The 17,249-nt window shown below is 39.5% G+C and overlaps 1 pseudogene; it reads right to left on the bottom strand.

Moving 5' to 3' along the window:
* Positions 1-2,434: 2,434 nt before the first annotated feature.
* LOC149187592 (heat shock cognate 70 kDa protein pseudogene) lies at positions 2,435-9,844 on the bottom strand (annotated as a pseudogene).
* Positions 9,845-17,249: the final 7,405 nt, after the last annotated feature.

Here is a 17,249-nt window from a genome sequence, read left to right on the forward strand (position 1 = left end):
TCATCATATACCTCTAAAATTATCGCTTCCGGAAGGGCTCCAGATAAGTCCATTTCCACACAGATTCGGGCGAAGGAGGTATATTTTCCTTTCAAAGTTGCCTTTGATATCTTTAGAAAATGCCCCAGCTTGTTTCCTATTATTTTCAGAGATTCTGGTAGCCAATAATCCAGAGGAAGGGAGTAAAGTCTAATCCATACCGGTACCGATGCGAAAATTTCACACTTCGAGACAAAGTTCATTTTCCATGGCCGCATGTAGAGTCCTGTCGCCGCATAGAAATATGGACCTCCTTTGAACACTCTATCCTTATCCTCTAGACTCGTGAACACCACTGTGAAGAAGCCCTTAGAGCCCAGATTTAAGTGTATTTCCCCCTTTGGCTTCCAATGACTCCTTATCCGGATGTGTAGCACCCTCTCCGTCGGCCATAACCCCATAAATTTGCATGTGATCGCATGTTCCGTCATATGATCCCTATGAGCTTGAAGCGCAGGATCGCTCAATATGACCCGAGGAATGGTGCTCGACTTGGGTTTGCAGACCCCCGTTGTCCTTGTGGAAGTATGTTTTCCATAGTTGCCCTCATTCTCCTTCTCCTTATTTGTTTCCGGTTGATCCCCTTCTTGTTCCTGAAGTCTGTTTCCTTCCAATGTTCCTTTGCCTCTTGCCTCTGCTACCTTCTCCAGAGGTTTTTTAAAATGTTGCTTTCTTGCTTCCTTATTTTTCCCTGTAACTGCCTGACTGTAGGAGGGAGCAACACTCCCCCCTGCACATCCCGCCATGGTTCCCAACGTCAAAACCCTAGCTCCAGTTGCAAACCCTCAACTTTCCGTTCTGACCTCCCCCTCTTGGATTAAAATGTTTTGATTCTTGTAAATTTATAGAAATTATTTGTAGAGTTTATTAAAATTTTGGTAAAATTAAATATTAAAATTACTTTTTAGAAATTGAAAATTGAAAATCAAATTTTCAAAATTTAAAACTATATATATATATTATTAACTTTCATAAATTAATTATCGATTAAAAAAAAATCAAATTTACTCATTGTCCATAATTAATATTTTTTTTTCAAAAACATAGTTGCCATTATGTTTTCGGCTTTTAAAGCAGACTACACATTACATTGATTTTTCCATTGTTGATTTTCATTATGTTCAATATTTTCATCAATAAAACTTTGATCTTAAAAATATAAATAAAAAGATAAGTCTTTTTATATCTTAATTGTTTTATATTAATATACTAGATATTGTAATTTTTTATTTTAAATGTTTTGTTACATGTGAATTATTTATCGTGCAATTAAATGACACGAATACATGGGATATGTGAATTTGATTTTTTAGACATAAAAATTCTACCATAAATTATCTATTTGATGTTGAATTAAGATGACTATAAATATAAAGTTAAATAAATAGATTGTTACAATAATTAGCTTTTTAAGAAAATATTTATTATTATTATTATTATAATTATATGTATATTAGGCATTGTAATTTGTCTTTCTTATTTGATCTTATAACCTAGAGATGGAATAAAATGTGCACAAACACATTTTAATAAAGTCTCATCTCTTGTAGTAAACAATAATGTTGGAGCTAATGTTTCATCCAAAATTATTTATGCACTTATCTCTATTTTTCTCCAAAATTATCTAGTACATTAATTACCTTCCGTACTCCCCTTCGTCATATTCAAATGTGTTTCATTATTAACTTTATGAATTTGTTCAAGCATTCAATAATTGCTATCTATAACTTTTTGCATAAAAAACAAATACACTCATCAATATTAGATATTACACTTGTTTTAATATAAATAATAATAAAAAATTGTATTTAAATTTTAACCCAAAAAATAAGAAAAAAATCTACAATTTAACCCAAAATTATGGTTAAAAATTATGTCGCTAGAACAAAATATGAAACGATTAAACTTGATTTAAATTAAACTTAAAAATTATATCACCCAAACAAAATATGAAGCGATTAAACTTTGATTTAAATTAAATTTAAAAATTATATCACCAGAACAAAATATGAAGCTATTAAACTTGATTTAAATTAAATTTAAAAAATACACCATATCTGCAATATTTTATACATAAATTATAATAATAATTAAAAAACAATATTTAATTCTTCTGTTGAGTAAAATATGTACAATTCAAGAAGTCTTAAAAAAGACATGTAGGTAAGCGGATAAGAAGATCGACCGAATTTGATGTAAATTTCGTTTCCTTTTGCTAATTTAAAGCTCTAAAACATTCGAACCTTTTGCTACCTGTAGGTTGGAGATTTCAAAATACATGACCATGGACACAGCCTCGTACGAAAAGAGAGCCATATTTGAACATTTTGCTACCTATAGGTTGGAGGTTTCAAAATACTTGCACAATGGGCTGCCTCGTATGAAAAAACCCATATCAGCACCTATGCACATCTTGATGACGGATGGAACTGCAAACGCTCTCCAGCTCCTTCATCTTGCCATCAAGCGCATCTGCCTCCGCATCCTCAAATTGTTCCACCCAATGAATAGTACGTTCAATAACATCTTCAATCACTCGGACGGTGTTCCTCATGTTATAAATGTGATTCTCCAACGAGTTCCTGGCCTCCACTTTCTTCTTGTGCTGTGTGTCCTCAGACCTGTATTTCTCAGCATCGTGAAACATTTTCTCAATCTCCTCCTTACTCAATCTAACCTGGTTGTTTATGATGCTCATATTCTTCTTCTCGTTACTGGTTGTGTCCATCGCAGCAGATACATTGAGAATACAATCGGCATCAATGTCAAAGCTCACTTCGAGACAGGGAACTTTTCTTGGACCTGCGGGAATGCCATATACATCAAATTTTCCCAACAAGTTCTTATCTCGACTTCGAATTCCCTCACCCTCATACACATGAAACGACAAATCAGTTTGATTGTCTGAGAGTAGAACAGACTCGCTTCTTGTTGGTGGGGATGAGGGTTTTCCTAGGGATCAAGACAGCCCTGTAACCATCTGCAGCTTCAATCCATAAAGAATGAGAAGTTACATCCCGAAGAAGCGTATCTCGAACTTTCTCATCACCCTGTCTACTCAAAATAGCAGCCTGCGCTGCAGCTCCGTATGCGATGACCTCATTGAGGTTGATATTCTTACAGAGTTCCTTGCCATTAAACAAGTCCTGCAATAACGACTGCACTTTGGGAATCCTAGTAGACCCACCAACAAGAATCACGTCATGAATCGAATTCTTGTCTATCTTAGGCATCTCCCACGCATTTTTCAACAAGCTCGATGCACTTCGTGAACAAATTTATGTTAAGTTCTTCGAATATGGCCCGAGTAATGGTGGAATTGAAGTCAATACCATCAAAGAGAGAATCAATCTCAATGGTCGTCTAGGCAGTTGATGAGAGGGTTATCTTCGCCCTTACGCACGATTTTTTGAGTCTTACGCACGATTTTTTGAGTCTCACCAGGGCTCTGGCATTGCTGCTGATGTCTTTTTCATACTTTATCTTAATGTATCGTACAAAGTAGTCAACCAAACTGTTATCAAAATCTTCGCCTCCCAAATTGTTATTACCAACTGTGGCCTTCACCTCGAAAAGATGGCTTTCAATTCTTAAAACAGAAACATTACAGGTGCCTCCACCCAAGTCAAAAATGAGAACATTGATCTTACCAACACTATTACCCTTCGTGTCCAGTCCGTAGGCAACTGCAGCGGCAGTGGGCTCGTTGATAATTCTGATAACATTCAAGCCAGCAATGACGCCAGCATCCTTTGTTGCCTGCCAGAATCGTTGAAACATTCAGGAACACTAATGACAACCTTCGTCACCCTGCTCCTAAGATAAGCTTCAGCAATGGCCTTCAAATAAAAACCACACTTTGAATTAAATGAAGGAGTTGCAGCTCATAGGTGTGTACGGCATCACTCAAACAAAGAGGAGACTCTCACTCTCGTTCACTCTACATTACATCAAATGAATATTACAATATTAAATATATCACTGAAAAATAGGTAGTTGTAAACAACCTCCTAAACTCTAGGAACTAATCCTAAACTAAGGAGATACGTTACAACCATATAACCATTTCTCCATTATTTTTAACTCCCCCCCTTAATGGAGAAAGGGTTATTTTGCACTCCTAACATCCCTCTAAATAACTCAAACTTTACTCGCCCTAGAGGCTTAGTAAAAATATCAACAAAATTATCACAAGTGTTACAATACTCCACACAAATTTCTTTTGACTGTATCTTTTCTCGAACAAACTGAAACTGAGTGTCAATATGTTTAGTATTTTTATGGAAAACTGGATTGTATGCAAGCTTTATTGTGCTCTGGTTGTCAGTTTTGATGTTGGTTTCTTCTTTTTGACTTTCGCCTGCATCGCTAAGCAATCTCCTCAACCAGATGGCTTCGCATGTTGCTGCACACAACGCCTGGTACTCAACTTCACATGATGATAATGCTACAGTACTTTGCTTTTTGCTACTCCACGAAATAACCCCGGATCCAATACTAAATGCGTAACCTGTGATGGATCTACGATCATCCAGGTCACCTGCCCAATCAGAATCTGAATAACCTGCTAAAGTAACATCAGAAATGTCAGTGTATAAAATACCATAATTACAAGTACCACTAAGGTACCTCAACACACATTTTGCTGCAATCCAGTGACTTTCAAGTGGTTTGGACATAAATTGGCTCAGCACACTGATAGAGTATGCCAGATCAGAGCTAGTTGTCATAAGATATATCAAACTTCCCACTAGCTGTCTATACAAAGTTGCATCCACCTGTTTTGTGCCATCATCACTGCTTAACTTGAGATTCTCCTGCAATGGTGTTGCTGCTGTTTTACACTGTTCCATTCTGAATCTTTCCAACAGGGTTCTGGCATACTTTCCTTGAGTTAGAAAAGTTTGACCAGAATCTTTCCATACCTCCAAACCTAAGCAATAATGAAGATCTCCAAGGTATTTCATTTCAAATACCTGTGACATTTGCTGCTTGATTTCTTTGATCAAATTATTTGCATTTCCTGTTATAATCATGTCATCCACATACAAAGAAATCCAAATGATTTGCCTCTGTTTATTTATCTTGGTATACAGGTTTGGTTCGTTGAGGCTCCTATGAAAACCATGTTGTACAAAAAATGAATCAATTTCCTCATACCATGACGTGGGTGCTTATTTCAAACCATAAAGTGCCTTATGTAATTTACACACTAAATGCTCCTGCCCCTTTTTCACAAAACCAGGAGGCTGTACTAAATAAATTTCTTCCTTTAATTCTCCATTCAGAAATGCAGACTTAACATCTAGCTGGTGTAGCTTCCATTTATGTTTTGTTGCTAAAGAGATTAGCATTCTAGTTGTATTTAGTTTAGCTACAGGGGCAAAGGTGTCAACAAAATCTATGCCTTCTTGTTGTGAATAACCCTTTGCCACCAATCTAGCTTTGTATTTTTCTACACTCCCATCTGCATTTATCTTAGGTTTATACAGCCACTTACAACCTATAGGGGTTTTTCCTTCAGGCAACTCAACTAAATCCCAAGCATGATTTCTATATATTGATTCAATTTTCTCATGCATTGCAGCCCTCCATTCATCTGATTTACTTGCTTCTTCATAGTTTGAAGGTTCTACAATGTTTAAAATTTTAGACATTAAAGCATAGCCTTTCAATCTTTCAGGTAGTCTAGTCTTCCTACCTAATCTTCTAGGTAGAGGACTTACCTCAACTCTATCTGTTTCAACACTTTCCGGGCTTGCATCATCACTTATTACACTATCTGCTGCTACTTCTTCCTGTTTCTGCTCCTGCTCCTGCTCTTCATCTTCGTCACTATTCATCTCTATCAGCAATGGAATGTGGCTGTCATTGCTAGAGTCTTCCTTTCCATCTTCAGTCTGTTCATGAAAAACAACATCTCTGCTTGCAAAAACTTTATGAGTCACAGGATTATATAACTTGTATGCCTTATACTTTGTGCCATATCCTACAAATATACATTTCAAGGCTTTGGGGTCTAACTTCTTTCTATCTGCTTTTGGTATATGAGCATAAGCTTTAGATCCAAATATTCTTAGATGACTAACTGGTGGTTTGAGTCCAAACAGTGCTTCAAAGGGGGTTTTGAAGCCTAGACATTTAGTAGGACTCTTATTCTTTAAATAAACAGTAGTATTAATAGCTTCTGCCCAAAGACCATTTGATATACCTTTACCTTGAAGCATACTTCTCGCGCACTCCACAAGAGTTATGTTCTTGCGTTCTGCTACTCCATTCTGCTGTGGAGTGTGTGGCACTGTGAATTGCTGCATAATCCCATGCTGCTTGCAGAAGTTCATGAACTCTCCTAACCTGTATTCTCCCCCTTGGTCTGAGCGGAGAATCTTTATCAGTTTTCCTGTGTGGTTCTCTATCATAGATTTGAACTCTTTAAAGTACCGAAACGCTTGACTCTTTTTACTTAAAAAATACACCCATGAAAACCTAGTGCAGTCATCTGTAAACAGTAGAAAATAATATGCACCTCCTAAGGACCTAGTTTGCATAGGTCCACAAATATCTGTATGCACTAGTTCTAGGATGTCTCTTTCCTTTTTGTTGACATGCAAAGGGAACTCTTCTCTATGCATTTTCCCTAATGCACATCCATCACATTCCAGCTTGACATTATGAAAAACAGGGAGTCCATCGACCATACCTTTCTTCTGAAGTAAGATGAGGTCTTGCAAACTGAGATGTCCAAATCTCTGATGACAGAGATTTTCGACTGTTGATCCCGCTGCAACCATTGCTTGTCGTGGCATACTCTTTGCATCCAATCTGTACAAATTCCCCACGCGCACTCCTGTTGCAACTGTTTCCATCTGGCTATCCTTAATGACACAACCATTCTTAAAGAATTGCACCTGCATGTCCTCGTCTACAATCATTGAGACAGAGATCAAGTTTTTCTTAATTCCTGGAACATATAATACATTTTTAAGATGTTTAATTTCGCCACTAGGTCGCTTCACAGGAATATCTCCACATCCTTTGATCTTATACCCACTGTCATCTCCTAGATAAATTTTTGATCCACATGTAGATTCTTCAAGAAATTCAAAACAGTCCTTCTTACCGGTCATATGAGAGGATGCACCAGAGTCAACATACCATATGTCATCCTCATCTCCCTTTGATGCTGAAAGAGCACAATCGACTATGAATAGTCGAAGATCATGGCTGTGGTCCTCCTCTTCTCCAACAAAACAGCCCTGATGTTTCCTCTGTTTGCCTTTTCTTTCATCCGCTTGCCTCTTATAGCATTTTTTAATCTAATGACTAGGCTTCCCACAATAGAAACATCTCTTAACATAATTATCAGTCATACCTCTGAATGGTTTCTTTTAAAAAGAGTTGGCCCCCTTCTGCTGCTGTTGCTGGTGCTGATGTTGGTGCTGGTGCTGCGTTCCTCTGTACTTTCGCCTCTTCGCCATCAGAGCTAGGTCATTGCTTTGAGTTTTCAAATTCTGTCTTCGCTCCTCCTCCTGGAGCAGAATTGCTGTCAGCTCATCAAATGAAGGGGCTTTCTCCCTCGATGACAGTCCTGTGATGAATGTCTGATATCCATCAGTCATTCTGTTCAATGTGAGTGTAACTAGATCTGACTCGGACACCTTTTCTCCAATAGCTCCCAGTTTGTCTCTCAGATCCTTGACTATGGCCATGAATCTACCAATGGACTCATTCTCGTCCATCTTCAATGCAAACAATTTTCCCTTAAGTGCCAGAACACGATTTGTATTCTGAATCTCGTACAGGTTCTTGATCGTTGTCCATAGATCAGCGGCTGACTTGGAATCTCTGATATGTGGGATAATATTGTCCTTAACGGACATCTTTAGTATAAGTTTTACTTTCATTTCTCTTTTATCCCAGTCTTGTTCTTGAGTCGCTATTCCAGATCTCGGCTCATTTCCTTCATCGATCGCCCATGCATTTACGCTCTCGAGCAAAGTTTGCATTTTGAATTTCCAATTGGAGAAATTCGTTCCATCGAGTTTGCCAGACTCGTGGAGGTATGATTCTATACTGTTGTTCATTTTCGCCCAACTGAACACTCCAATCGGCCACCACCGAGCAAGTCTGATATGCTTCCACCGAACAGATCAAGAACTTCACTGTGCCACCACCGGGCAAGTTCGATATGCTGCCACCGAACAGATCAGGGACTTCACCGTGCCACCACCGGGCAAAACTGATCTGCTACCACCGAACAGATCAACAAGCAAGCTCTAACACGCCACCACCGGGCAAAGACGATCTGCTTCCACCGAACAGATCAAGGCGCTGCACTGCGCCACCATCGGGAAAAACACCGATCTGCTTCCACCAAGCAGATCACAGAGCTCTAATTCGCCGCCGCCGGGCAGGTCCGATCTGCTACCTCCGAGCGGATCACGGAACCCCAATTCGCCACCACCAGGCAGGTCCGATCCGAGCGGATCAAGGAACCTCAATTCGCCACCACCGGGCAAATCAAATATGCTGCTACTGAGCAGAAATCTCCACGTGCCACCACCAGGCAACTCCGATCTGCAACAAAAAAATTGCAGATTTCCAGAGAGAAAGAGGTTGGCTCTGTGGCGCTCTGATCAGCTACAAATCCGCGCCAATTGCTGAAAATAAAAATTCACGGTGTCCACAGAAATTGGCGCGCTTAACAGCCACAGATCCGCGCCAATTTAGTTATAATTTTATTAGCTCGCTTATCAGCCCCAAACCAACGCCAATTGGCGCGACTGTCTACACAAAGTCCGCGCCAATCTGCTGCTGCTTCTAAAAAAATGTGCTCCAACCCTTTCTTCAACTCAGAGATGATCAGTGATCTGAGATCCTTCGCTCCAGGTGTTACTGCAGTTCCACCTAATCACACAGATACATTTACATGCACTCCTACCACTACAAATATGTAACTAATGATACATCCCTAAAAAAAATTTGAGGCTATCTCTATCCTAAGCTCTGATACCAAGATAAAAATCACACTTTGAATTAAATGAAGGAGTTGCAGCTCACAGGTGTGTACAGCACCTGGGAGACTGCACTCAAACAAAGAGGAGACTCTCACTCTCGTTCACTCTACATTACATCAAATGAATATTACAATATTAAATACATCATTGAAAAATAGGTAGTTGTAAACAAACTCCTAAACTCTAGGAACTAATCCTAAACTAAGGAGATACGTTACAACCATATAACCATTTCTCCATTATTTTTAACTCCTTCATCTTCGCTAAAACCATGGAAGATATCTCCTTGGCTGCAAAACGCTTCTCCTCCCCTTTGTATTTTACAACGATGATGGGCTTATCACCAGTTCCTGGAATGACCTTGAAAGGCCATAACCCTAAATTGCTCTGAACGGACGGATCAGAGAATCTCCTTCCGATTAACCGCTTTGCATCTGCCACAGGTTAACAAACCAACTTTGCTTTAAAGTAAGAATATAACAATGGGCCCGAAAAACATACATATTCAAATTTGATGGAAACAAGAAAAATGTAACAAATAAAATCGTATGGATAGTGATTGACGATTATTGACCGAAAACTGTATTATTGGGATTTTTGGCAAATTGGTTCTCAGCGGATTCTCCGATAAAACGCTCTTTATCTTTGAAGGCGAAGACGGAGGGAGTGGTTCGATTCCCATGATCGTTGGCGATGGTCTCCACCCTGCCATTCTGCCATACCACCACACGCGAGTACATTGTCCCCAGATCGATACCGATTGTCGGCCCGTCGCCATTTCCATTCATCTTCTCACACAACAGCACAGACAGGCTATCACCAAACTCAACTAAAACGAACGGCACAGACAGGCTATCGCCAAACTCAAATAAAACTTAGGAGGACGAGAAAGAAAAACTTCAACTAAGACACAACCATAAATGTTCAAATTTTTGACACCCCTCACACATTAAATATTTAGAAATGTGATGTTGATAGTTACTTCTTTTGAGATATTCGAGCGTGCAGAATCTTTTTTGAGAATATTTAGGAGAAGGTACCATTCTATCATTTCATTTCACAGTTGCCACACTCCTTCATTTAGTGGCGTTGATCATAAGGACAGGTGTTCCATCATCTCTCGTGGGGGCTGTGGATGTATCTCAATTGATGTCAGATTTTCTTGGACTTCGTGGCTATGTTATGATTATTTGGTCTTAATCAGTTTATTCCCTGTTAATTTTCTTCGACCTAAAGTAAATATTTTATTTTCATTCTTACTATTAGGTCATCATTAAAATATGTGAAAGCGATTAGTTTAATAACCATTAACTTTTTTCAACCTAAGGTAAATATTATATCTTCATCCTTGTTATTAGAGGTCATCATTAAAAGGAAACTCTTATTTCCACTTCTATAGCATTATAAATTCCTTCTGACATGCGAGGGAAATAGCGTTCGCCTTCTCTCTCCAGGCTCCATTCATTTGTAGCATTATAAATGCCCTCTGACATGCGAAGGAAATAGCGCTCGCCCTCTCTCTCCACGCTCCATTCATTTGTTCACGTGAACAAATGAATGGAACATGGAGAGAGAAGACGAACGCTATTTCCCTCGCATGTCAGAGGGCATTTATAATGCTATAGAAGTGGAAATAAGAATTGCCTCATTAAAATACGTGTAAACTATTAATGAAAAAAGTTGATGGTGATTAACTTCCGACGAAGAACCCCTTTCGGTAGAGTGATGGATATGCACCCGTGGATACATCATCCACCATGCACAACCTTTCCTAATTGCGTCATGTGGCTATAGGCACATACATCTTATAAGCATAGTCATCAATTAATGTTATTTAAATATATAGCAAGTGTAGCATTTTAATATTATAGGTTTGGGTGTTTTTAAGTGAAATCCGGCGATATGACCTTTTTTTCCTTTCTTTCTTATCTGTGAGTGTTTCTTGCTGAATTTTTTTTTTCTCATCACTTAATGTTATTTAAATATATAATTAAAATCTATGATTTTTAACCAATTTTTATTATTTTTAGAAAAAATAAAAAAAAAATGCTTATAAAAAAAACTTTTAACAATTAGGTTGTATTTTTAGAAAAAATTTCTTTTATATAAAGTGTATATATATAATGATAATGTCTCAAACTTGTTTCAGAATTTCAAAACTAAAACTAACAGCTTGTCTACTTAGTTTCCTCAACTAAAATGACCATTTTGACTATTTAAATGAAAAAGTTTAGCAAGTATGAAATATTTTTAACCATATAATATGGTAAATCATTTTATGACTAAACAATTTGCTTGTCAAATAATCTCATGATAGAAAATTTGTTTGTCAAAAGTGAGGGTGGCATGAACATGCTCGAGAGTATTATGATTATATTCTAAGTATTTTTGAGCGAGTCTTATCCATCTCTATGTGTGTAAGCCACTATCTTGCAAGCCAACACCTAGTAAGAAAGTTTCCACCATTTTTTACCATTTAAATGAAGAAATTTAGCGAGTATGAAATAGTTTTAACCATTTGCTTGTCAAACGTGAGAGTGGCATGAACATGCTTGAGAGTATTATGATTATATTCTAAGTATTTTTTAGTGAGCCTTATCCATCTCCATGTGTGTAGGCCACTATCTTGCAAGCCAACACCTAGTAAGAAATTCTTAAATTCTCATTTTGAGAGTTTAAATGAAGAAATTTAATGAATATGAGATAGTTTTAAACATATAATATGGACAAATAATCTAGTGGCGGATTTGCTTGGCATATTCTATCCTTGGCAATGAGAGTGGTATGGACATGCTTCAGAGCACTAAATCCCTAGGCTAGTGCCAACAACTAGGAAGTTGATGCCTAGCAAGAAATTTATCACTGAGCAAGGGTTGTGACATCAAAAAACACATCAGCAAAGAGGTCTCATTGGCAAAGGGACATCTATTCTTCTAGCCTTGTCACAACATGTCAACTTAGAATTTGACTTGTAAAGGAATGTCTACCCTTCTAACCTTATAACAACTAGTCAATATGTAATTTACAAAAATTAAACCCATACTTTAAAAAAACACATGATATACTAAACCTCTTAAATATGAATACATAATCCATCCCTAAAATAAAATAAAGTCATGATTCTTTATTTATATTTAAAAAAAACTGATTTTTTTATTACTATTCCTATTAATTATTAAAATTAATTAAATTACTAAAATAAAGTATTATTCCATTTAATTTAGTGGAATTATTTGTTAAATCTAATTTGCTTTTAATAAATAATTTAAACAACAAAGTTCTATCTCTACCTATCAGGGCTCGGATCACCACCATTACTTTTAATCAAGAAAACAACAACAACAAATACAAAGTTCTATCTCCATATATCAGAGCTCGGATCACCACCATTCTTTCTAATGAAAAAAAAAACAGAGCTCTATCTCCAAATATGCTCGGATCACCACCTCAATGTCCAAGTGGATTCGATGATATAACAACGCACCAAAGTAGCTTATATTCAGCGTAGCCACCACGTTAAAGAAAGAAAACACTTTCTAATATATATTCATATCTGATTGGTTCAAATACATTAGTCTGATTTACTCCATCAAATGAATTAACGGGAAAGACTATGAAAGAGAAGAAATACCTTATCATTTCCTCCTTTCTGTTATATTGAGTAACCTTTTTGGCTTTTTGGCTAACTTATGAGGCTTAATAGAATTCTTTTTAAAGGATTTGTTGTTAGATTTTGATGAATTTAAAAAAAAAAAAAAAATGGATCGAGAGGTGGTAAAAAATATTTGGGATATTTAAAATTCAGAAGCTTGACAGTTGTAATTTATATTTCTAAAAATTTATATTAAATTTTATCAAAATCGTGTCAGATTTTCCATTATTTTTGAAGCCAAAATATCATCTCCTTAAACTACTTTTAAAAACATCATCTCCTTAAACTACTTTTAAAAATAAATAATGCATATATAGAATGGTGATAGATACGAGGAAATTAATAAAAATTTATATAAGCGTAAAGAAAAGATATGAAGGCGATTTTACATGGGATGGCGCCGCTAGGGTTTGATCCAGGAACCCTAGGCCTAGGGTCTAGCTGAAGCAGATGGCGCAGAGAGGACAGAGAGAGTACAGGCTACGGGCTAGCTGGCATCTCCATCAAGGACGGCAAAGGCAGGTTTCGGCAGTTAGTGACAGCTGGGAGCAGGTTGGAAAGTGGTCTCTACGACAGCGACAAACGGAGTTTTCCCTGCCCTGTAGCTGCTCTTCCGGTTCCCTGAACACGACGGTTTGGTCACGGTTTCAATCTCGTGAAGGTCTTCAAACTTGGTGGTATTACCCTGAAACGGCACCCGGTGGCGGTTTTGGACAGTTTCCTCTTCGGGCTTCGAGCGTAGGTCGGTTACAGTTTTTTACGGAGCGTTTTTAACCATGGTAAATTCAAATGATGCGGTTGCACTGGACCCGGCTCCTGAAGATATTCTCACTGTTTGGGGCAAGGAAGTCACGGAGAAGAGTATTAATGAAATTATTGGGCAACCGAACAGTTTCCCTGGTGTGTTTTTTCCGGCAGGTGTCTCGTGGCGGCATAACCCGGTGAAGGGGCTTCTGGAAGAGAGCTTGGAACTCTCAAGCAGCTATGGGGGTGGAGGAAGACTCACGGAGCCTTTAAGCCCTCACCATTACCTCGGCATACAGAAGGAGAAGGTCGGCACCTCCCCCGTTGGTAAGTCCTCCTCTCCGTCAAAATTTTTTGTTTCATCGGGCGGTCTCGAGGATATAATCAACTCGCCCCAACTTCATGGAGTATGGAGATCGGTGGGTGGCGTTCAGAGTGTGGGGAAAGTTGGGGGAGAACAGCCCTCCCTGGAGAATGTAAAAAGAAATCTGATTTCGAAGGACCGTCTGCCGGGTCTTCTTGAAAGGGATGAGGGTAATGCGGGTCAGTTCCATTCTATGCATGAGGGGGTCTTCTCAAACCATAAGCAGTGCGAAAATTCTTTGCATGAGGGACACTCGGCCCTAGGAGAAGCGGGCAGTCCTGTGGAGGGTCTGGTTGATTCCTCACTGGCCAATGAATTCCAAAACCCTAAGGACAAGGGGAAAACCTTAGGGCAGGAGGAAGGCGATCTACCTTCGCCTACTGTCGGAAAGAGCCCGGAGCCGGCAACCGAGAAAATAGAGGATAAGAGAAAGAAGGCGAAAGCGTGGAAAAGGAAGCGGGTTTCAAATCTGGTTTTGGGCATGGATGTCCAGGTCGAAGAAGCTTTGGAGGTTGCCGAGTGCACTCTTGTGGGTAGAGCAAGAGGGAGGTACGTATCTGGAAAATTCCTAAGACAATGGGCTGAGAGCCAATGGTTGGAGACCCCAGCAAAGTCTTTCAGAACGGATACGCTGCTTAAAGGATGGTTCAGGGTGAAATTTGATTCTAAGGAAGCCATGGAATGGGTGGAAGCTCGGAATTGGGCGTTCGGGAGCAGACCGGTCTTTTTCAAACGCTGGACCCCCATGTTTGATGCAGCAAAGGAGAAAGTTGATGAAATTCCTGTTTGGGTTCGGGCCCCAAATCTCCCGCCACATTTATGGGTGGACTCAGTCTTCAAATCGATAGGGAATCATTTGGGTACTTTTCTGGATGTGGATAGATCCTATCTCCATACTTTTGAAAGAGGAGTTGCAAGGATCCTGGTTAGACTCAATCCCTCCGAAGGACTAGTGGAATCTTTTCCTCTGCAATACAAGGAGTATGTCTATGAACAATTACTGGATTATGAACTCTTTCCTTTCAGATGTCATGTTTGCCATGAATACGGGCATTTAGCGAGGGACTGCCCTTTGGGGAAAAGAAGAAGGGGATTTCATCAGAAGGAGGAGGAATGGGAGGACTTGCTGGGATCACCCAAATCCCAAAAGAAAAATGAGGAAGTCCCTGAGGAGAATCTCCAGTTCGAAGTTCCCTCCTCACAAGGGGAAGAGGATGTGCAGCAGAAGGAGGAGTGCCTCAACCATCGACCGGATGATCAATCAGGTCGGGAGACCCCTGCGGCTGAGAAGGCTGGTCCTTTGGAGGATCCAGCTCCCGGTATGCAGCCCCCTTCTTTTTTGTCCCCTGTTAATTCTGTTTCGTGCAATGATGATTATGTGGCAACCTCTTTTAAGTTACAAAACTCAGAAGATCTCTCACATAACATAGAGTGTCTGTCGGAAGCCATCCCGTCCTTAAATCTGAATAGTGAGGTGTTTCCAAAGAATAATATGGGAAAGGGTTGTCCTTCTGTCTCTCGTACCTATAACCTAAGGTCCCTCCATAAGCCCTCTCCTCTCACCAATGATTTTCAGGAATCTGTGGGTGGTCTAAGTCCTGAGTCTTCTAGGGGTCCTTCAAAGAAAGGTAGAGGTAGAAAATCTTTGTTATCAAAGACTCAAGTCAAGGCAAAGTTTGATGTGGCTGATGGGAAGCAAATGACGATTCCTGGGGCGCTTAGAGCAGCGAAAACCCCTGAGGCGGTTCTTAAATGATCTGTATGTCCTGGAATTGTAGGGGTTTAGCTAGTAAGCCCAAAAAACTAGCACTGAAAGACCTCATTTCTCGTCATCATCCGGATGTTGTTTTTCTTCAGGAAACCTTGGGTAAGGGAATCGATGTTGAATCTTCTATGTGTTCCCTCTTACCGGGTTGGTCCTTTACTGCTCTCGACGCTGCTGGTCATTCTGGAGGCCTTGCTATAGGTTTCAAAACCGGGAGGTTAAAGATCCAAAGCATTTGGGGCTCGGATCATGTTTTGGGTTTGGAGGCTCTATCGTCTGAGTTTGACCAGCCACTGCTGCTTATTAACATCTATGGTCCTTGCCAGGGTAGAGTTTCTTTTTGGAATAATTTTTTGGCAAAAGAGATCCTAAGGAACAAAAATTTGGTGATTGGGGGGGATTTAAATTTCTCCTTGGGACTGGCGGAAGCTTGGGGACCATCCGTGAGGGAAGATCCATTATCAGATTTCTTCTCAAAGGCCCTTCAGAGTGCAAAGCTGATTGATGTAAATATTATAAAGACAAAGCCGACTTGGAGGAACAGAAGAACGGGCGAAGATAGAGTAGCTAAGAGGTTGGATCGTTTCCTCATCAATGAAACGATGGCGACTTTTATCCCTTTGTTCCGTCAATGGGTGGGTGAGGGGGGAAACTCGGATCACTTTCCAATCTACCTCGAACTCACTAAGCCCCCTGCAAAGCCAGCTTCCCCTTTCAAATTTAATGCCTCCTGGCTTCAGGAGGAGTCTTACCAACAACTGTTCAAAAGCACCTGGAGACATTTGGGGCCGAATTCTCAGGTCAGCAAAGGAGGTCATTTTATGGAAAATCTGAAGAGACTTAAGAGAGCAACCATTGATTGGGCTGCTGAGAGAAGAAGGAAACAGAATGAGGAGCTGGTAAAGATTGAGGAGGCTATTGGGGTTCTTGAAGACCCTGATTCAGATGCCTATGCGTCCCAGGAAACAAAAGAGAAAATTCTGTCTTTAGAAAAAGGTAAAGCAAAGATTTTGTTGGAGAAAGAAGAGGAGTGGAGGCTGAAAAGTAGGGCCATTTGGCTAAAAGCAGGGGATGAAAATACAAAGTTTTTTCATAATTATACAAGAGGGCGAAAAATAGCAAACACCATTTGGAAGATGAGAGACCCAGATGGAAGGGAAGTGTCCTCTTTTGAAGCAATTTCTTCTTTAGGGAAGAATCATTTTCAAGCCCTCTTTTCAAATCCAGGGGGGATCTCCTTGGCGGAAATTATTAGAACAGCTCAAGCATTTCCAAGGATGGTGGATGAAGAAGATGCAGAGCTTCTCTTTAGGGAAGTGGACAAGGAGGAAGTCGAGCGTATTATAAAGACAATGCCTAAGGATAAAAGCCCGGGACCGGATGGCTGGACGATAGAACTTTTCACTCATTTTTTTGATATTATTGGTGATGAGCTTACCGAGGTGGTGGAGGAGTCTAGAATGAAAGGAGAAATCTTCAGCTCTTTCAATTCCACCTTCATAGCACTTATTCCAAAAAATGAGAACCCCTCCTCTTTTGAAGACTTCAGGCCTATCTCCCTCTGCAATACTATTTATAAGATTATTGCAAAGATCATTGCAGTACGCCTGAAGCCCTATCTATCTGAGTATATCTCAAGTGAACAGTTCGGGTTCCTGGATGGTCGGC

This window comes from Pinus tabuliformis, chromosome 3_1, assembly GCF_031772625.1.
Source record: "Pinus tabuliformis cultivar Carrire ecotype Pingquan chromosome 3_1, CPIR1, whole genome shotgun sequence".
Classification (NCBI taxonomy): domain Eukaryota; kingdom Viridiplantae; phylum Streptophyta; class Pinopsida; order Pinales; family Pinaceae; genus Pinus; species Pinus tabuliformis.